This window comes from Periplaneta americana, chromosome 7 (genome assembly GCF_040183065.1).
Source record: "Periplaneta americana isolate PAMFEO1 chromosome 7, P.americana_PAMFEO1_priV1, whole genome shotgun sequence".
Lineage (NCBI taxonomy): Eukaryota > Metazoa > Arthropoda > Insecta > Blattodea > Blattidae > Periplaneta > Periplaneta americana.
In genome coordinates, this window is record NC_091123.1 from 164,954,083 (window position 1) to 164,976,859 (window position 22,777).

Genomic DNA, 22,777 nt, shown 5'->3' on the forward strand with positions numbered 1-22,777 from the left:
TGTGGTGACGCTAAAATATATAAAAATTTTGTGAGTTAAAAATCAATAAGGAAATCTGTTACAGCAAAGGCAGTGTATGTCCTCTTTTGCACTTGGCAGTCAAACAAGAAATGTTCTACAGCCACAAAGTCTGCCGCTCTTCTGAGTGGTGGAGTATAACAGAAATCTGTACCTCTGTATGTACAAGCTATGCTATTGATGTAGCCGATGTTTACACTGTGCCAGCTATACTTTGCACGTCTCTGTTGCTGTTATTTATAAAAGTCACACTTTGTGCTATAAAGTTCTCGAGTACCTCGCACCATTATCGTGGAGATGCTATCGTTATATCTTGTTGTTCTTCTTGTGTCATTTCACTTAGCACACAAAGCTATAACTGTCATCTCTGCATCCTTTATGGCAGGGATGTCCAAATGATGACAGACTTGTAACACAGCTCTCCTTTAAATGTAACCATGTAAGTTATTATCATCTCGAAATTCATTATAATTAGTGCTGTTGGTCGATCAAAATATTTAATCGATTAACTATTTGAATTTAATCGGTTAATCGGTGGATTATATTCATATGCTCCGAATTAAGTGCCGCTCTACGTTTAGTAACATGTTTCCTGCATCACTAAACACGAAAAAACTTTTTTTCTGTCAAGCGCTTCTCCACGATCGTTCAATTTAAATCCAAACGTTTCACCGAGTTTACCTCTCACATTCTCATATGGCATAATGGAGTTTACACTTTCCACAAACCACAGAAGACTTTTTCTCTTCTTCATCAAACTAAATACACAACCTTCATATACAGACTCAGTACAGAAACTGCAACTGCAAAACTACAGCAGTCGAAACAAAACTAGCTCCTATTGTAATCGAATTACCTGATTTTAAAAAGAGAAGAAGGTAGTTACGCTCTCACTTGCACACAGTGTAGACATGGGTATTTTATAAGGAATGAGTGGATGAATCCCAGAAAAGTATGTATTTCATATGCTAGAGAGATGAGCTTACAACAAGGTGGAAGTTTTCTTGGAAAACCATAAAACCAATAAGGGTTTCGCATTGTGTTTCAACTTTCAATAGAGGTAGACTAGGTCTCTGTCCTCATATCTCCATTTCTTTCTGAAATATTTGTGCAAAGATTTTCCCTAAACTACGTGGTTTTCAGGTAGAAAATAACAGTACTATTGTGCTTTTAAGTAAGCAATTTCCGAGAGAGAAATATTGTTGGAATTTTTAGTATGAGTTTGTATTAACAAAATAATCATTAATATTATTGATTATTATTAACTTTAATCGACTCTGTTATTCGATTAATGTTTTTGATCGAGTACTCTTACAACAGATATTGATCGATTAATCGATTAAATCGCACAACTGTAATTATAATGGTACTTTTCCGATCATTCTACTGATCATACTGATGACAGATCATACGCAGATGGATAGACTTCTTCTACGGCGACTGTGCAGTGTATGACTAAAGGCTGGTTCACAATAAACCTGGAACGAGAACCAGAATGAAAACGAGAAGCAGAGGACGTGAATATGAAAATTTTTTATTCACAATAAACCGAGAACGTAGACGACTATGCATATCGATATGTATGTCAATAACGATGTGTAAAGTCGATATTGCGCATTCTGATGTTATTTGTGTATAATTGACCAATGGCGTTCTGTCATGAGTACAAGGCAGCCAACATAAACACAGGTTAACCAACTTCGAAATTTCAACTGAAACATTTCATTATGTACGGTACTGTAAATATGCCCATGCATCTTGATTATCACAACATATTTTAAGTCTACCATAACGTAAAATAATTAGAGAAGAAACATTTGTAATAGAACAACATGAACACAACAGTAGTTATTGAATTGAAATCGTGAATATGTAGTGTGTAATACAACCAATACAGTAATAAAATATGATTCTCTTCCGATCGGTGTTCAAAGAAAGCCACGTATTCTCCTTCATTTTCTCATCTTTATACGAGGCGCGCCGCTTATCGTAAATGTGAGGATTTCAATATTAGAATCTCATCAAATAAAAGTTGATCCATGATGCACGGCACAGAACAAAATAATGCATAGGTTATGTCACGGTCTTCTTGCTACAAAATATACGACGACAAAATAGCTTTTAGGTGGCAATAGAATGAATCTAGTGGGCTGTGATAGGAAACGTGAACGCCAAAGTTGAAACTTGGCCAACTCTTCGTTCCCGATCTCGGGCTCCGGCAAGCTTTTCGTTAAGTGTGAATAATAATAATAATCCGTGGCGCTACAGCCCGTGAAGGGCCTAGACCGACCAGCCGGCTGCTGGCCTCACGCCCACATGCCGAAGCAGAGGTGGACGATCATCCAACCAGAATGGAGGTATCGTGTGGTTAGCACGATGATCCCCCCAGCAGTTATAGCTGGTATTCGCAACCGGATTTCGCTACCTATCGTAGCTCCCCAAGTGCATCACGATGCTGGGTGGGCACCGGTCCCATACACTGGCCGAAATTTCATGAGAAAATTTCTTCCCCCATGAGGACTCGAACCAGCGCGCATTCCATAACGCGAGTCCTAGGCGGGATGCCTTAGACCGCGACGCCACGGCGCGGGACTAAGTGTGAATGCTCACATTTAAATGTACACATTTTAAGATTTTTACCGTGTTCATTTTCGTTCCGATTCTCGTTTCCGGTTTATTGTGAACCAGCCTTAATAATCAGTTCTTGTATTCACCACCGGTAACGTGACACGGATAGTAAACATACAGTGACATCAAAAACGTTTTTCTTACATTTTTATTGCACCTTGTTTTTTGACTATACCATGCAGGCACGTGCTTATAAACCTAGGTAACCGTCGGAACGCTCTCGCTATGCTGTGTACAGTCTGAAGGGGTACAACATTCAGTTACTGTGTGTCTGCTGCCGACGTAACATAGAGTGGTATAGTGTGTTTCGAAGACATGGTTGCTTTTTCTGTGCAACAGAGAGCTTTTCTTATTGAAGCATATTTCAGAGTTGGAAACTGGAAGTACAGGGACATCATTTTATTTTTACTTCAATTTTTATTGCATCTGAATTTTTAAATGTATTTCATTCCCATCCCTTCAACTAATGAAGTTCCGCCCGTCCTCCACAGGCAACCAAGGCCGCATATGCAGTCAAAATCTTCTTACGGTCATAGTAAATATATTGAGTTGTGAGTATAGTACGTTCCAGAAATATGGTCGCGCTTTCCAGTGAAGAAAGAGTTTTCGATATTGAATAATATTTTTGCACAGATACTGTGCGTCCGTTTCCTTACATCGCATCCCGGTTTTCCCACCTCCTTCTCCTCGCCCATCTGTAAAGGCTAGTGGGTGGGCTGTTTTAGCTCTTTGCTGAAAACATTTTCTGTTAGGAATTGAACGTCTACGTAATATTGTACAACTGTTTAAAATAACGTAAATAAAAGACAGTGTTAAGTAATTAACTGTCACGTGATTTTCCCCTTTCTACGATCCTGCGACATAAAATTGAATTCAAATGCAAACTTACTAGGCACTTGGTCAGAAATTGAGACTCGTTCAGACATGGTTTCTTGTAAATAGTTCTCTTAATCTATCACAAAATATTTCAATATCCGGTAATTTCATCACTATAGAATTTTGTTATTGTAGGTTTAATTTGTAATTTAGTAAATTCAAAAATATTCTTTGTTCTTAATTTCTATGATAAAATGTCTAGCTTTCATTAATCAGGTATTCTTGTCGTACTTTAATTTTTATTGTAATTGTAATTGTAAATTTAATATTAATTATAATCTTATTGTTCATGTTATAGTTGTAATCCCCTGGTAGAGGGGCAGAGAAGGCCTGACGGCCTTATCTCTACCAGGTTAAATAAATAAATACTAATAATAATAAATACTAATACTAATACATAACCATTTGGATGAACATTAGATAGCATGTCTGAGTAATTCTATCTTTTCGGATCGGGTAGAAGTTTATTTCATGTTTCAAATGTTTCACGTATATTATACTTAATCACGGATTTGTTTTATTATATATTTTGCATATGCTACAATATATTATTTAAAATTATGTACGTTAATATTTATGTTTCGGTTCTCGTGCCATAAAAAACATTGTACAGCCCTTATGTTTACCAATGTCCGCAGTAATCCGTAGAAAGACAGAGTTCGTACCTCGTCTCGCACACGGACCATTGCTGTGTCTATTTGTGTAGTTCCACTGTATCACCACAGTCTACTATATACAGTCGCGAAGCTTGAGGTGTTTTTTTGCAAATCTCGTGATAAAGCGCTCCAAGCGGTTAGCAACTAGAAACAATAGACTGTCCATGGTCGACTTTGGACTGTGTCGTATTTCTATCGAGTGCTAGCTCGTTGCGTATTTCACATTGATGCTTCTGATATGTTCGTTATTGGTTGTAATGAAAACGTTAATGGCTAAAATATAATTGGAATAATAATATGGGACAAGGAGGAGACGTTTGTAGTGCTGTAAATTGTAGCAACAGTAATAGAAAGAGGCCAGAGTTATCCTTTGTCCGATTTCCGAAAGATTCAGAAAGGTTCCTGGGTTTCCACAAGAATGCTGTGCAGAAACAAAACTCTTAATTTTGAAGTTCTTTGTGACTGTTAGAATACATTAAATTTCACAATGAAATGTTTCAGTCTAACCGAAAGGACATTAGATATCGGTTAAAGTTCTGTCACTTAGGCTGCTAAATTTCCAGAGAAATAAAGGTTAGGTCTACTTTTTTTCAGAGGATATATTTTTAATTGTAGCTATTAATTTTGTTATTATTTTTATGTGTTATTTTACTAAAGACGTAGAAAAATTAAGTTTGTTTTAATGAAATTTATTGTTCACGTTTTATTTTCAATTCTGGTGGGATTATTATAGCTTAGGCCTACTTTTTTTTTTCAAAGGATTTTTTTTTTTAATTATAGCTGTTAATTTTGTTATAATTTTTATTTGTTGCTTTACTAGAGACGTAGAAAATGTCTGTTACAATAAAATTTATTGATCACGTTTTATTTCCAATTCTGGTGTGATTATTATTGCTTAACCTCATCCCACTTTGTTAACTACGTAAGCCTACACTACAAGTACCGGTACGCGTAAGTTACTCCATTAATTCATATTTCCATTATTATTGTTGTAAAGGGAAATGCAAATTAATATTTATTGGTTTCATAGTTAATTATCGCTATAATCTTGAATGAGTGAAGCTATTATAGTAAATTTCAGTTCGTTTTGCACAAACAAAAATTATATTACTTATTTCTTGCAGGTATCTTCGAGTTTATGGTGGAATTTAATATACTTCATTAAAATAATAAATAAACTTTATGCATTTAATATTTCAATAATGGAAGGAAGGTGTTAATTTTTCCAAAAGAACACGACAACGAAAGTGTAACATATTTTGACGTCTGCTAGGAGAGAGATCTGCGATGATGAGGCGATAGTAGCGATCCTAGTGGTGGGCAACTACCCATGTTTTCATTTTTACTACATATTGAGCTTCGCGACTGTATATAGTAGACTGTGGTATCACCTTCATTTTATTCAGACGCTGAATAACCTGAGATGTTGATACCACTAAAAAAAAAAAATAACATATGCGAAACGGAGCGGGCAGATGAGTCAAGCCCTTCTTTGCAGGTGAAGCTATTATGATCCATGTGCATCTAACTAGTACTCAAAGTAACCAAACGTAGGACTTTACTCATTACCAGGCTTCGAGACTTTGGACCCGATACAATAACATTACTGTGCATGTACTATAGGTTGTTGACTCGCTGCAGGTAGTGAAAGGTAGAGATGTGTTGAGGTAACAACGTTGCTATTTAGAATAGAGTACGGTAGTATGGGGAAACAGACACATAGTGTACAATGTTAAAGTTATGTTTTATTTAACGACGCTCGCAACTGCGGAGGTTATATCAGCGTCGCCGGATGTGCCGGAATTTTGTCCCGCAGGAGTTCTTTTACATGCCAGTAAATCTACTGACATGAGCCTGTCGCATTTTAAGCACACTTAAATGTCACCGACCTGGCCCGGGATCGAACCCGCAAACTTGGGCATAGAAGGCCTGCGCTATACCAACTCGCCAACCAGGTCGACCATAGTGTACATTCTGAAGGTAAATATACATTACACAATGACAATATCAAAAGAATGTGAAAAGTATTTATTATCCTGTCTTTTATAAGCATTTATGTTTAATTATACACAGTGTTAATGGTGGAAATAAACATGTAGCAATCTTAATTTCTTCATTTATCCTATAGGTCGTCTTTAGGAAATGCAGTTACAGTACCGAATTGCAATGTACTACAAGATACATTTTCAGTGTCTCAAACGTAAATATTTTTCGCTTATCTGCCAAACACAGTTTGTACTGTGTAAAGCTGCGCTCTACGTCGCATGACGTGATTGGAACAAAACGAAGAAAGCTAACACCATTGCAGTCTCCAAGAGACAGTCCTTTATTCTCGGGTGACTCTATGTCTACTAATTTGCTGTTTTATATTACACAATGTTCCATATTCCTTATTTGTACATAAAATTGATTTCCACTTCTATTTTACACGTTCAGTAACCGGTGTACTTGGTGTCTCATTAAATCTCTGTGTCATTTTCTCAACCAATTTGAGGGCTTCCGGCATCTCTTGCTCTGACTTTTCTAACAGTGTAATAGTTTCAGACACAGTTTGAAAATAGGTTTGTATGAAAACCAAATTATTCATCAGAACCTTCAAATCCAGAGCGTTTTCCTTTGCGTATTTGTTGGCATTCATTCTACAGTACCCCCACCCACTGTACGCTTTACCACTATACTCAGTACGCCGTTATGCAGATTTCCCACTGAACTGCTCTATCGGGTCCGAAGTCTCGAAGCCTGGTCATTACTCATTACTTATAAATAAATGTAATAAAAATAATATTAATAATTAATTAATATTTTCTTGGCTTTTAGTTATCAGTTCCTGAACGTAAGATATTTTGAAGCATAGCATTTGACATTAATGTAGTCATAATTATACGATTAGTACACCTACTTTAAAACTGTGAAACTTTCACTTAAATCTGTTTGAAGATAGAATTAAATGTACCATTGAATTACGACGATATGAGCTCGGTAAAGATACACGGCAGCCTGAAGCCACAGATCGTTAATTTCTGTACCGTCTTTGGGTTTTAATTATGGAAAAACTTGTCAAGGTAAAAAGATACACACAGCTTGGTATGTCTTTAATCTACCTCAGCGTCATAACGCGCCCGCGGCATTTAAATAAAACGTTCTGTTACACAAGTTACATACGACGAGAGGAAGTCCTCGAGGGCAAGAAGCATACGGGTCTGCAAGTTTCTTGTAACTACAGCTACGTACAACTCGCGTCAAATCATTTTCAAGACGTGTTCCATCCCTGGAGCTGATGGAGTTCTACGTTTCTCAACGTACTATTCCGTATAACGAGTTATAGATTACAGCTTGTTTTAGATGTATGGCATGCCTTCCGTGTAGTGTGCATTGCCTTGGTAATTAAGTTACTAGGAAAGAGTTCTGTTTTATTTTTACTAATACATTAAAAGTATCACACAGAAGTTTTAATTAAGGCTAGGGAAGTCTAAGATTGAAGTTCAAGTTCTGAGTTACAATAGCTCTCAAAAGCGTGATAAAATTTCCATGAGAATTATTTGTTAACAGATCGGGGTATATTATGTAGTTATTCATAAATATATAATTAAAGATGAAAGTTAACATAAAAGCACAACACAATAATAATAATAATAATAATAATAATAATAATAATAATAATACTTACTTACTTACTGAATTCTAAGGAACCCGGAGGTTCATTGCCCCCCTCAAATAAGCCCGCCATTGGTCCCTATCCTGAGCGAGATTAATCCATTCTCTATCATCATATTCCACCTCCCTCAAATCCATTTTAATATTATCCTCCCATCTACGTCTCGGCCTCCCTAAAGGTCTTTTTCCCTACGGCCTCCCAACTAACACTCTATATGCATTTCTGGATTCGCCCATACGTGCTACATGCCGTGCCCATCTCAAACGTCTGGATTTAATGTTCCTAATTATGTCAGGTGAAGAATACAATGCGTGCAGTTCTGTGTTATGTAACTTTCTCCATTCTCCTGTAACTTCATCCCTCTTAGCCCCAAATATTTTCCTAAGCACCTTATTTTCAAACATCCTTAACCTAAGTTCCTCTCTCAAAGTGAGAGTCCAAGTTTCTCAACCATACAGAAGAACCGGTAATATAACTGTTTTATAAATTCTAACTTTCATAATTTTTGGACAGCAGACTGGATGATAAGAGCTTCTCAACCGAATAATAACACGTATTTCCCATATTTATTCTGCGTTTAATATCCTCCCGAGTGTCATTTATATTTGTTAGTATTGCTCCAAGGTATTTGAATTTTTCCACCTCTTCGAAGGATAAATCTCCAATTTTTATATTTACATTTCGTACAATATTCTGGTCACGAGACATAATCATATAGGGTCTTAGGAGTAGTAGTAGTAGTAGTAGTAGTAGTAGTAGTAGTAGTAGTAGTAGTAGTAGTAGTAGTAGTAGTAGTAGTAGTAATAATAATAATAATAATAATAATAATAATAATAATGATAATGAAGAAGACAAGAAAAAAAGAAAGAAAAAATGCACGTTCCTCTTCGTTATGTTTCCAAATCACACGTAAACTACAGCTTGATTTATATAGAACTAACACATTTCTTTCTTTCTTTCTTTCTTTCTTTCTTTCTTTCTTTCTTTCTTTCTTTCTTTCTTTCTTTCTTTCTTTCTTTCTTTCTTTCTTTCTTTCTTTCAAAACGAATGATGCTAGACACAATTTGTTATACCTCAAATGTAGAGTATCTTTGGGAGATTACTAACCTCTAGAGCCAATGTTGAAAATTCTTTATGCTCGACCATGCCGAAATGTAGTAATTATACTCCTGGTAGTAGTCCTTTAATGCATGTCATTAAAGTACACCTATTCATTAAAGTTCAGGTTTTCGATTATTCTCGAAAATGCAATCGAAAGACAACGAGGGAAACGTCACGGAGGCTGGAAATCCAATACTGTCGCAGAAGGTTATGTTATGTTACTATAATAATTAGCGTTAATTGTAAATAATATTCAAATAAATTCAATTTGTCATCTCGTTTTTTCAATTCTAAATCAATTTCCAGGTTATATCAAAATTAGTTCATGTTATTCTCTAAATTAAACCAAGGTCAATGACATTATTGTTCCTCAGAAAAAATCAATACTTTCGCGTCTGCGCACATCTCACAATTTAAGAGCTTCCACAAGGTCACTTCTGCTCTTCAGTGACATGCGAAATAAATGAATACTTCTGAATAATTTCAAGTTAGAAATATGGTCGAGCATAAAAAGTCGTATGAAACTTGCCTATAATGGTAATTAAGACGCTCGTATGAAAATTATGAAACGAGCTTGCGCTCGTTTCATAAACAAACATACTCGCTTCTTAATTTCTATCATTATAGGCTCGTTGCATAATGTACTATTTTAGATTTATTGAAGTTAAAATAATACAAATATAAATATGAAATTGAAGATGAAAGTTAACACAAAAGCAGAACAAAATAGTAATAATAATAATAATAATAATAATAATAATAAGAAGAAGAAGAAGAAGAAGAAGAAGAAGAAAAGAAAGAAATAAAGAAAGAAAAAATGCACGTTCCTCTTCGATCAGTTTCCAAATCACACTTAAACAATAGCTTGATTTATATAGAACACATTTCTTTCTTTCTTTTTATTTTTCATTCTTTCATTTTTCCTTTTTCTTTCTTTCATTGTTTGTTTGTTTGTTTCTTTCTTTCTTTCAAAACGAATAAATAAAAAAATTTCAACATTTGCTGGTAGAGGTTAGTAATCTCCCAAAGATACTCTACATTTGAGGTATAACAAATTCGTTATGAAATAAATAAATAAATAAATAAATAAATAAATAAATAAATAAATAAATAAATAAATAAATAAATAAATAAATAAATAAATAAATAAATAAATAAATAAATAAATAAATAAATAAATAAATAAATAAATAAATAAATAAATAAATAAATAAATAAATAAATAAATAAATAAATAAATAAATAAATAAATAAATAAATAAATAAATAAATAAATAAATAAATAAATAAATAAATAAATAAATAAATAAATAAATAAATAAATAAATAAATAAATAAATAAATAAATAAATAAATAAATAAATAAATAAATAAATAAATAAATAAATAAATAAATAAATAAATAAATAAATAAATAAATAAATAAATAAATAAATAAATAAATAAATAAATAAATAAATAAATAAATAAATAAATAAATAAATAAATAAATAAATAAATAAATAAATAAATAAATAAATAAATAAATAAATAAATAAATAAATAAATAAATAAATAAATAAATAAATAAATAAATAAATAAATAAATAAATAAATAAATAAATAAATAAATAAATAAATAAATAAATAAATAAATAAATAAATAAATAAATAAATAAATAAATAAATAAATAAATAAATAAATAAATAAATAAATAAATAAATAAATAAATAAATAAATAAATAAATAAATAAATAAATAAATAAATAAATAAATAAATAAATAAATAAATAAATAAATAAATAAATAAATAAATAAATAAATAAATAAATAAATAAATAAATAAATAAATAAATAAATAAATAAATAAATAAATAAATAAATAAATAAATAAATAAATAAATAAATGTATTAGTTCTATATAAATCACTCTGTATTTTCGGAATATATTATAATTGAGGCGTGCAGTTCCAAAACCCTCTAAATCGACCATATAATCCGCATGGAACTGCAATTGTTTTATAGAATTTCATGTATGTTTCCTTTCTAAATTTGTCTTTTAGAGTTCTCCTAATAGTTCCACAAATTCGATTAAATTTTTCTATCTTCTTTTCAGCATCTATCTCTCCCATATATGATAGATCGCACCCCAAAAATTTAAAGGAACTTACTTGTTCAAATCCTTGATTTTGTATTAATAATTTACATCTGGGAGGAAATTTTCTCTGAAAAGCCATCGACTTAGTTTCCTGGATAGATATTTCTAAGTTATATTCTCCAGTAATTGTTTGTAATTCAAAAATTGATCTTTGTAAGATATCTTTATTATCTGATATAAGAACTTGATCATCTGCAGATAAAATTTTTCATATTAAAATTATCTTGAAAGTTTAATTCAGTTATTTTCTGTTTCCATCTTCTTATTGCATCGTCAAGATAAATATTAAAAAGTGTGGGCGATATACAGCATCCTTGTCTAACCCCTTTATTTATTGTTTCTGTAAGGATCTTACCTGACTTTGTTTTTACATTGATTTGGGTATGTTTGTACATATTCTTAATACCTCAATTATACTAAGGTTGGATAAAAAGTAATGGCAACAGTTCGATATTTCTGACATGGCTTTATTCACAGGGGTACAACATTTACGTACCTTCTATATAGTCGCCCCCCTTATTTATTACCTTTTGCCAAATGTTTGGAAGGCGTCGTACACCATCAGCGCGTCCATCTTTGTTGATGATCCATATTGACCGCCCTAAAGCACGGATAAGTTCATCTCTGGTATTGTACCGGGTCCCTCGCAGTGGTTCTTTCACTTTGGTGAAAAGATCGTAATTGCATGGATCATATCGGGTGAGTACGGTGGATCCAGCAGGGAAGCAAGGAGTTGAACTGTGTTGTCCTCCACACGGGGTCGTCCTGTACGGAGGTTGTCCTGAACGGCATCCCTGCCTTCCCGGAACGCTTTAACCCATCGTGCCACTGAGCGATATGGCAACGCTGCATCGGCATATGCTTCATGCAGTCCCTTAAAACATTCTTGTGTGCTATGACCTCGTGTCACTTCAATTTTGATCCAGGAACGCTGCTCTAGTTTTGTAAACGTGGTCTTAGGGCGCTCGCACTATCCCTATGAAAGTGAAAGTTCTACACACTGCGGTAGATTGACAGAGTACTGTCGCCGCTGGCTGCACTAACTCATCTAACAGTCCTTGTTCATGTTCATACTGCTGGCAACTCTCGAAAGCACCATCGTCACGTGACAGCAGTTTTGCCATTACTTTTATCCAACCTATGTATATTTAGGTATACCTCTCTTGTCTATAATTTTCCATAGTTTTTCTCTTAGAACACTATCAAAAGCTTGAGAATAATCTTAAAGGCTATATACGTGGTACAGTCATTAAGTTCTAACACTGACGCCTGAAGGGTAGGCACCCACAAGAATCTGGATGTCTCAGAAAATGCCGCGTGATACGGCGTACACTTAAACAGATCGACATCCTCCCTCAATATAGTCGCCGTTGGCCGCTATTCACGTCTGCCAACGTTGGTGTAGCTGCTGGAAGCACCGCTGAAAGATGTTGGCAGGAAGATGCCATACGGCTTCTCTTGTGGCAGTCATGACCTTTTCGGACGCATAAAAATTACGCCCTCGTAGGATTGATTTCATGAGGTGAAAGAGAAAAAAATCGCATGGTGCGAGATCAGGTGAGTATGGAGGATGTGGCAAAACAGCGACCTGTTGCCTTGCAAGTTCCTCTTGGACAAGGATGGAACGATGTGCAGGGGCGTTGTCGTGTAGCAAAAGCCAATTCTTCCTATGCCAAAGCTCAGGACGCTTACGACGAATTGAATTGCTTAAACGGCCAAGAATCTCTTTGTAGAGGATCTTGTCTACAGTTGCACCTTGTGGGATGAATTCTATGTGAACAATTCCATTTGAAAAAAAAAAAAAACTGTTAAAGCATCACCTTGCCTTTTGACCTGTGTTGTTGCGGATTTTTCTGTCGTGGAAATAATGGCGTTTTCCAGGTGGCGGATTGTCGCTTGAGTTACGGATCGTAAAGGAAACACCATGTTTCGTCTCCAGTTATGATCGGTTATAGCAGTTTCGCCTAATTTCTGACAGAACGTGACGTTTGCCCGTTGCTCAAACTGCAACATACTCGAGTTCCGACGCGCGCATTCAAATCACCGTCACAACAAAGACCGTAGTTCTGCTTACAATGCATGCACTCAACTGTCTCTTGTTGGGTGGAGAGACTAACTGACAAGGTATCATACCATGGCGCCACCTATGCGCTATAGTGCACCACAACGCCACTATGCGCTCAGTATTAGAACTTAATGACTGTACCACGTATGTTTTCAAGTTGAATTCTCTTCTCTTCTCAATTAATAATTTTAATATAAATACATTATCTGAGCATGACCTCCCTTTCCTGAAGCCTGTATGATGAAACTTAGAACTAACATTCAGAAGGGAACTTTGCGTAGGATTATGCTATACGCTGAAGATTTGACGAGACGAAAAGGTTTGTTTTGTGTACGCCTATTGCTCATTGTCAGTAAAAGTCGCCATACGGCATATCAAGAGATGCGTTGTTAAGTAAATTCGACGGAGGAAGGCATCCTGTAGTCGCATTGTCCTGGAATACCCTCTTCTAATGGACATGTTTCCCGAAATCCCATTCTAAGCCAAGAGCAGTTCAGTGTGCTCCTAACTTCCACAAACAGCCATAATTAACTCCTGTGTCACCTCCACTGCTTGCAAAGTGCTCGATATCGAAGAGACCGTTTGTGACTGCCCGAATCTTAAAATTACGTAATATAAACACCTAGTTTGAAAACTAGCTTCATTAAAAGGAACTTTTCCATCATATTTATTTCCCAGCAATTAAAATAGGCCTAACAGTTGATTAATATTTTTATTGTCCTTGATCACATACTTCCAGAACTATTTTTGTTTTCCAAAATTACACGATTTTCAATTCCGAAGTTCTCTACAATCTCATCCAGTCACCCATTAACAAAGAAAAATAGTTTTAACTTCTTGTTCGTAGTCTGGATTTCAGTCCCAGTCGACACACCGTGAGTTTATAACATCACACTAACACACGAAAACAAAAACACGTATAAAATTTGATCTCCATTCAGAAAACTAAAATACAACATTGCATACAGAATACAGATTACTATACAGACGTGGACAAATTATTAGACTAAAATAATTATATGTGCAACGAAGCTGTATTTATCGGTAGAAATAATGAACAAAAATGTATTTTGCACAGATACAATGAACAGAAAATTGAGTCTGTAGGTTACTAATATTTTGTGAACATTCCCTTATTCTTTATTAACACGTTAATTTTGTCAGGGATGCTGGAAACCAAAGTTTGACACTTTCTTTGAATATCACCATCATTTAGCCAGATATCAGACAGTGCTTAAATGGGCCAATGTTTTGTTGTAAGCCTCTTTTTGTTCACTTTCTTCTTCAGTATAGATCACTAATTTTCAATTTCGTTCATGTCCGGTCTTCTTGCAGGCCACGGGAGAATATCTTCTGTAGTATATAATTAAAACACCAGTAGTACCAACATAGCCAGAAAAAATTATACGTAACCATTGGAAAAATATACCAGAAGATGTAAACAATCATATTTACAACAATAGAGACTCTGTGAATTATGCTAATAGTTGATATGACGAATTATATTACGTTTCCAAGAAAACGTTTTAGTCTAATAATTTGTCCACGTCTGTAGAAACAACTCAACATTGCAACTCAGAAACAACACATACACAATCTCCGGACGCTAAAAAAATTAACGTGCCATTGAGACGTAACGACTTTTACATGGAACAAACTGCTCAATCAAACCACACAATACATCCACCTACGTAGGACGTATCACCAACACCAACCACAACTACCACAATATAATGGCGGTATAAAACTTTTACACATTGAACAGAAAAAGCAAAACCTAAACATTAGAACAATACGAAATACACAGGGTGAACCGTTTGGGTATGGATAAAATAAAAACACCGTAAAACATTTACTACTGAACTTTATTTGTTGAAAGATGAGAGCTTCCTCAGAGCTCAACATGACCCCCATTGCGCACCCTGCACAACTCATAACGGTGATGCAGTTCAGCCCATGTCCGTTGTAACATAAGAGGGGTGATTTGTTGAAAAGCTTGAGTAATTTTTACTTTCAGATCATCAGTGTTCCTGGGTTTCTGTGAATAGACAATGTCTTTAACAAAACCCTACACGAAAAAGTCAGGAGGGGTTAGATCTGGGGAGTTTGGGGGCCAAGCCAAGAGATAGCTGCTTTTCGTACTGGGTTTCGCCTGCGACCTCTTGCATGTTTTTTAACACAGAACCTCTTAATGTTCGATACCACAACATTATGGAATCGTATTTAGATACATTACACACACCATACTCACGTCGAAATTTCCTTTGAACTCTTTTAACACTCTCAAATTTAGCATACCAAAGAACACATTGTGCCCGCTGTTGATTTGTAGCAGCCATTTTAATCATCTACGATTTTCATTTGTCCTTTCAGATTATGCATTGTTGATTGTCATATATGGAAACTCCCATCTTTTAATCCTAATATAACCAGCAACTATCATAATAGCTTTATAACAATAAATTAATATTATCCATACGCAAACGGATCAGATTGTATAACCATAAAAAACACAAACACAACATATCCTCAACACTTAGCTGAATTTCAAAACGCACACCTTGTTCGACACAATACTGCCAATCACAAACACATAGCCAGTACTACTCATACATCCTTCCCCCATAACGACTTCAAACAACAAGAAACTGTAACAGCGCGCAAAAACTCAAGCTGACTGAAAATGGTGCACTCCACGCCGAAACCAGTCACAGAGGTATAATACCTTCTGAAGTTTTAATAGTTAACAATGTGCAGTGTTGTCAGCTTAATACGTTTAAATATTTTATCATATTTATATATTTTGGTGAACATTCCCATGATCCAGACATCACAGGGGTTTTATCAGACTACTCCGATTCCCATGAGACATTCCAACAAATAATCATAATCATAATCATCATCATCATCATCATGTGAAGAAAATGCCTATATACATGGACTAATTAAACCGTGCAATTTTATTAATGATCTCGGTTTTCTTACTTTTAGGATTGTATAAAGTTCTAGCCGCATATTTGATTATAATGAATGTATTTATTTTGAACAATGGAATTAAACTGTGAATGGTAAAATATTATTCGCTACATGAAAATAAACTGTTATTGTTCGGTTGAGAAGCTTTTATCATCCAGTCTGCTGTCCAAAAATCTGAAAGTTAGAATTTATGAAACAGTTATATTACCGGTTGTTCTTCATGGTTGTGAAACTTGGACTCTCACTTTAAGAGAGGAACATAGGTTGAAGGCGTTTGAGAATAAGGTGCTTAGGAAAATATTTGGGGCTAAGTGAGATGAAGTTACAGGAGAATGGAGAAAGTTACACAACATAGAACTGCACGCATTGTATTCTTCACCTGACATAATTAGGAACATTAAATCCAGACGTTTGAGATGGGCAGGGCATGTAGCACGTATGGGCGAATTCAGAAATACATATAGAGTGTTAGTTGGGAGGCCGGAGGGAAAAAGACCTTTGGGGAGGCCGAGACTTAGATGGAACGATAGTATTAAAATAGATTTGAGGGAGGTGGGGTATGATGATAGAGACTGGATTAATCTTGCTTAGGATAGGGACCAATGGCGGACTTATGTGAGCCAGTAAGTAAGTACATGAAAATAAAGCTGAATTGTTTCCAAACATATAAAACGTAACTTTAACAACAAAATTTGTGTCGCCTGTTTTGGAAGACCTAGGAAACGCTAGCAAGAGACCGTAACAGATCGACTGGGGTCTAATACTTGAAGGCCGATGATGATGGTGATGATGATGATGATGATGATGATGATGATGATGATGATGATGATTTGTGTCCCTTCGTGATATGCACTTTTACCTATTGTTTTGTGTATCTGTTTGAGATTTTTCAAATGTAAAGTTAAGCCTATACATATATAGGTTTCCAGAAGAGCAAGGCAATATGTTTTGTGCGAGATCGTGCGTATTTGCTTGCTTTCCGCACAGAACCAATACGCGGTAAGTGGGAAATACCGCATTCAGTATTCCCAACATAACACACATAACAATTTCCCTCTTCTTACCGCTTAAGCGCCATATTCATTTTACTGCTTTAGGCTTTTAACATATTATTTTTAGAAACATTTAACATTGTAATAATTATAAATTGGAAACTTACCACTGCAATTTCACCTAAATTGCACTGTTAATTATTGTTTTTAAATATTTGCAAAAATTAAGTAAACTCTACAACATCACAAAAGTTACTGCATTTGTAATGCAAGTAACATTAAGGAAGCAGTGAAAAAATCAACAAGATTCCAGATGCCGATGCTATTACTGCAATATGTTATATAAATAATATTGTTAAAATATTAAAATGAAAAATAAATCATTACATAACCTTACCGTTTGTTTTAAGTTCGCATTTATAGACTGGGGGGAAAAAAGACAGACGTATGTCACGGCCTGCTGGAATATAGTAAACACAGCAAACATTTTATAGCAACAATTTGAAGATAGATATTTTTGTTTTTAAAAGTTGCCGTCATTGAAGAGAAACCAAGATGGAGATTTCATTGCAACTAATTAGAAATTCGTCTTTCAGGTATGTAATAAACGATCTTCGCACAAAGTAATGTACTATACACGAGCGGTATGTTTGTTTTCATGTTCTCGGAAATTAAAAAAGCTCAACTATGTTTCGCTTTTTCAATCTTTTCCTCGAACATGAAAACATCAACATACCGCTCTTGTAACGCATATTACTATTCTCGATGATTTGTAACACTAAAAATTTGACTTCATGCACCAAGAAAGAAAAGAAAATTAATTGATTTTCTATACAATCATTTATGTTATAGATGCATTAGCATCAACGCGTGATTACTAAAATTTATCAACAGCAGTATCGAAAAATTCGTGTCCAAAGCCGTGACTCGTATTAGAACCGACTGATGAACTTACAAATATTGATTTTGAACCTTGGGTAAATTGAAAGTCAACATTCTGCGCAAACAACCAGGACCTTTAGCAAACGGTGAGATTTTCAATACAACTCTACCCACGCTCTGTGTAATTCAGTCAAGAGTGTTTGCACTGGAATCATTATCACCTCCCTCTAAGTGCAGTCAGACTACCATTTAATTCCCCCCTGAACAAACATCTTTGCGGAAGAAATTTCACAGTAGGTGAGGAAGTTCATCATGTGGCTCGATTGTTAATGACGGATGTGAACACTGATCTCTTGAGTAATAGCATAGATAGATTTATCAATAGATGGGAAGGACGCAAAAAACAATTTGGGAAATTATGCAACCATTTAGTCTCTTTTTCTTGAGGTATGATTAAAATTATTATTTTGAGAGCAAAAGGAGTTACTTACGATTTGTACAAATCCACGTAGTCTATCTATAAGCCTGAAATACATATTACAAAATATACTGGTCTTAAGGGGAGGCAGAGGTTAAATTTTCGAACGAAACTGAAGAAAAAATGAAAATTTGCTTTTTTCCATTTTTATTATCTTTATTTTGATATTCCGATGTTAGTTTTTGATTTTGTGCCCTTAAAAGTATGAAATTAAAACCAAGATAACTGTATTACTATATTATTCCCATAATAAACTAATACTTATCATTATTTATATACCTTCTCTGAACATATAAATAAAAAGAAATATTGAAAATTTCTTACAATATGGTGCATGGAGCATTTTATATCAAACGATATAAAGTTTTATAAAATTATTAATATTTACAGAACTATTGTACTTAGAAAGTTGAAACTTGGTATGTCCATTACTAATAACATACTTAGTATCCATGCTCAATTTCAAACAAATCGGATAAATTTTGTGGATTTTGAAATATTCACCTCTGCCTCCCCTTAAATAAATAAACATAAAAACGGAATTTCTAACAATATTGACGGAAAAACCAGATTATGTGGGATCAGAATTGATGTAATATGCTATATATACTCGTGTATATATAATATATATATATATTGGGTGAAACAATGTCAGAACATTTTGTACGTAATTTAAAGAATAGATCATTCCTTAAGTGTAAGTTAAGAGGGGTAAGACAAGAAAGAAATGGTGCAATGGAAGAATAGATATTAGGGTATCTGGCTTTTTGAAATTCTTTCTCTCTCTCTTTCTTTCTTTCTTTCTTTCTTTCTTTCTTTCTTTCTTTCTTTCTTTCTTTCTTTCTTTCTTTCTTTCTATCTTTCTCTCTTTATTTCCTTCTTTCTTTCTTTCTTTCTTTCTTTCTTTCTTTCTTTCACTCTTTCTTTCCTTCTCTTTATTTCTTTCTTTCTTTCTCTCTTTCTTTCTTTATCTCTTTATTTCTTTCTTTCTTTCTCTCTTTATTTCTTTCTTTCTTTCTCTCTTTATTTCTTTCTTTCCTTCTTTATTTCTTTCTTTCTTTCTTTCTCTCTTTCTTTCCTTCTCTCTTTACTTCTTTCCTTCTTTCTTTCTTTCTTTCTTTCCTTCTCTCTTTATTTCTTTCCTTCTTTCTTTATTTCTTTCTCTTTTTCTTTCTTTATCTCTTTATTTCTTTCTTTCTTTCCTTCTTACTTTCTTTCTTTCTTTCTTTCTCTCTTTCTTTCTCTCTTTCTTTCTTTCTTTCTTTCCTTCTCTCTTTCTTTTTTTCTCTCTTTATTTCTTTCTCTCTTTATTTCTTTCTTTCCTTCTTTCTTTCTTTCTTTCTTTCTTTCTTTCTTTCTTTCTTTCACAATTCATATTAGGAATGTTCAGATAAGTCTATAGTTAATATTCTAATAAATGTTTTTTTTTTTTTTATATTTCCATCACTGACTCATCATCAGGCTTCGGTCCTGGGCACAGAAACGCATGAAGTTCAGAACGCACGGACGATATTGTTGTGTTGGTCGAGTGGAGTGGGAGATGGAGCGCGCCGTTACTTCGTGTCTCAACATGTAAACAATCCGTCATAGTACGGCACAAAATATATTTCACCCTGTACCGATGCAGTATATACAGTACATTCCTAGAGTAGACAATAAATATCTGCCAATAAAGTATTAACGTGAGTTGTAACCTTCAATCAGGTGTCCCAATGCCGAAGCCTGTTACACGTACCGCAGCCAAACAGCAATACACACAACGGTAATGCACATTACGGACCACCTGTGCTATTACGGTCACTCCACACAGGTCATGATGTCATTTATACTCCGTGTACTCTAAACCTCATACTGGTTACTCTGGGTCCCTAGGTAGAAGCCTGCTAATCATATAATGTCATGGAGTAAAACTCTTTATATAACATATTTCACATGTTTATATGATCGTTTTCGCCACTATTATGGCATCCTCAAATACATTATACTTACTTACTTACAAATGGCTTTTAAGAAACCCGAAGGTTCATTGCCGCCCTCACATAAGCCCGCCATCGGTCCCTATCCTGTGCAAGATTAATCCAGTCTCTATCACCACACCCCACCTCCCTCAAATCCATTTTAATATTATCCTCCCATCTACGTCTCGGCCTCCCTAAAGGTCTTTTTCCCTCCGGTCTCCCAACTAACACAGATACATTATAATTTTCAATATTGTAATCTCATCTGTGTGGCATTTGACTGTGATATAGTATAATGAAATTAATACAATGTTAAAAATGTATGTTAAAAGATTTAGATTTAAAAAGTTATAAAAAAAAGCATTTAAAAAAACACTACCAACTTTCACTTACTTGAAAAGTCAACATTTTCGTATTATATATTCATGATTAAAAATCATGTGCAATGTTGTTGTGTAAATTATTGTCTTCATAATGATTATAGGCCTATGCCAGTGAAAACTCGATTACGAAATTTTATACAATTACATATATACTATAATAGGCCGATATTTAATTTATTGGTCTGACCCAATATTTTGGGTTTGCCCTGCGACACAGAATAGCTCACAATAAAATTTAAAATGAAAAATTATATAAACAGGTTTCAGACAAAAGTGATTAAGACATAAGAAAAAAATATATAACCAAGTATAATTTAAATTGAATATACGCCATAAAGCTGCTGACGAAATATCGCTACAGAAAATTTTATTATGATGGTGACGATGGCATCTTGAAGATCTCTCGTCAGCTTGTATTTTTCCCTCCACTTTACAAAGGCTTTCGTGATGGTGCCTCTCGCTCCGAAGAAGAGACCGGTAAATGATATTATTATTATTATTATTATTATTATTATTATTATTATTATTATTAATATTATACAATTGTAACATTATAGGGTACAAACAAATTTTTTTAAACGAGTGAAAGTCGGCCTGGGTAGCGTAGTCGGTATAGCGCTGGCGTTCTGTGCTCGAGATTGCGGGTTCGATCCCGGCCCAGGTCGATGGCATTTATGCTTAAACATACTCAAATATATAATTATTATATTATCTAATATATTATTTGCAATGTATTTTACATTTTGAACCTAATTCTAAACCTTATTTATTTATTTATTTATTTATTTATTTATTTATTTATTTATTTATTTATTTATTTATTATTTTGCTAATAATTGTAACATAAAATATAATATATACAGAAAAACTTTAGCTTGCCCCTGAAAGAGTACAACTCGTGCTCAGGGGCGGATTCCTGAATTGAAATTAATAATTATACAATACAATTTGTCTTATGTCTGCTATGCAATTATAGTATATAAATTTAAATTTACAATTTTTCAATTTTTATAAAATCCATACATAACGTTTTAAATGTAATACTAGAACTATTAGAACTGACAAGATTAGGATATTTAAATATAAATTTGTTACATATTCTTGGGCCTAAATTACTACTATGATTAAATACTGTAACAGTGTTGCATTTCGGTTCAAACAATCTTAAAGAATTCATACCTTTTGTTTCATAACTATGAGAATACAATTCAAAATTATTATGATTTTTATGTATGAATTTTATTAATACAATATAATAAATTTGTCTTACGTTAAGTACATTAAAGTCTAAAAACAAATTTTGAGATGTAAAATCAATAGGTTTATGAAGACATATTTTAATTATTTTCTTCTGTAATAAATAAAGTGGATTAAAATTGGATTTAAATGAGCTACCCCATCCTATAATTCCATACATAATTACCGATTGAAATAAAGTTAAATATGTTGTACTGTTAAATAGGATACACTTTCAAACATAGTATTTTATTTTTGTCGAGAGTATATAGCCTACGTAATATAGTAACACTGAAGTGAGAATGTACTTGGCTGAGATATAATTTGATTCCACACATGTTCCTGTAAATATATTCACTATTTCTGTACATCAAGTTGTAACAATGATAGTTACAATTAATTTCTTTTGAGAATTTAGCAAATGTACATTTGTTACTACCATATTTTGGCGTAACCTGTTTAATGACGTCACAAATTTTGTCACGCATGGAAGTGTTTTAAATGGGTCGACAGAAAATGACTGGTAATGATTAAACAGTTTGTATGAATGTTTACATAACGCGAAAATAAATGCTGATTCATTGAAATTGAACTGCATTGTATTGCTTAGCTATCAGAGAGCAAACAGAATAGAGTTCTATTTTTAAACGCTTGCACATGCCTTTACACAGTTCACCAGTCGCTCACCACTAGTGGTCATAATGTGGCGATCATATGCCATTAAGTTAGAGACAG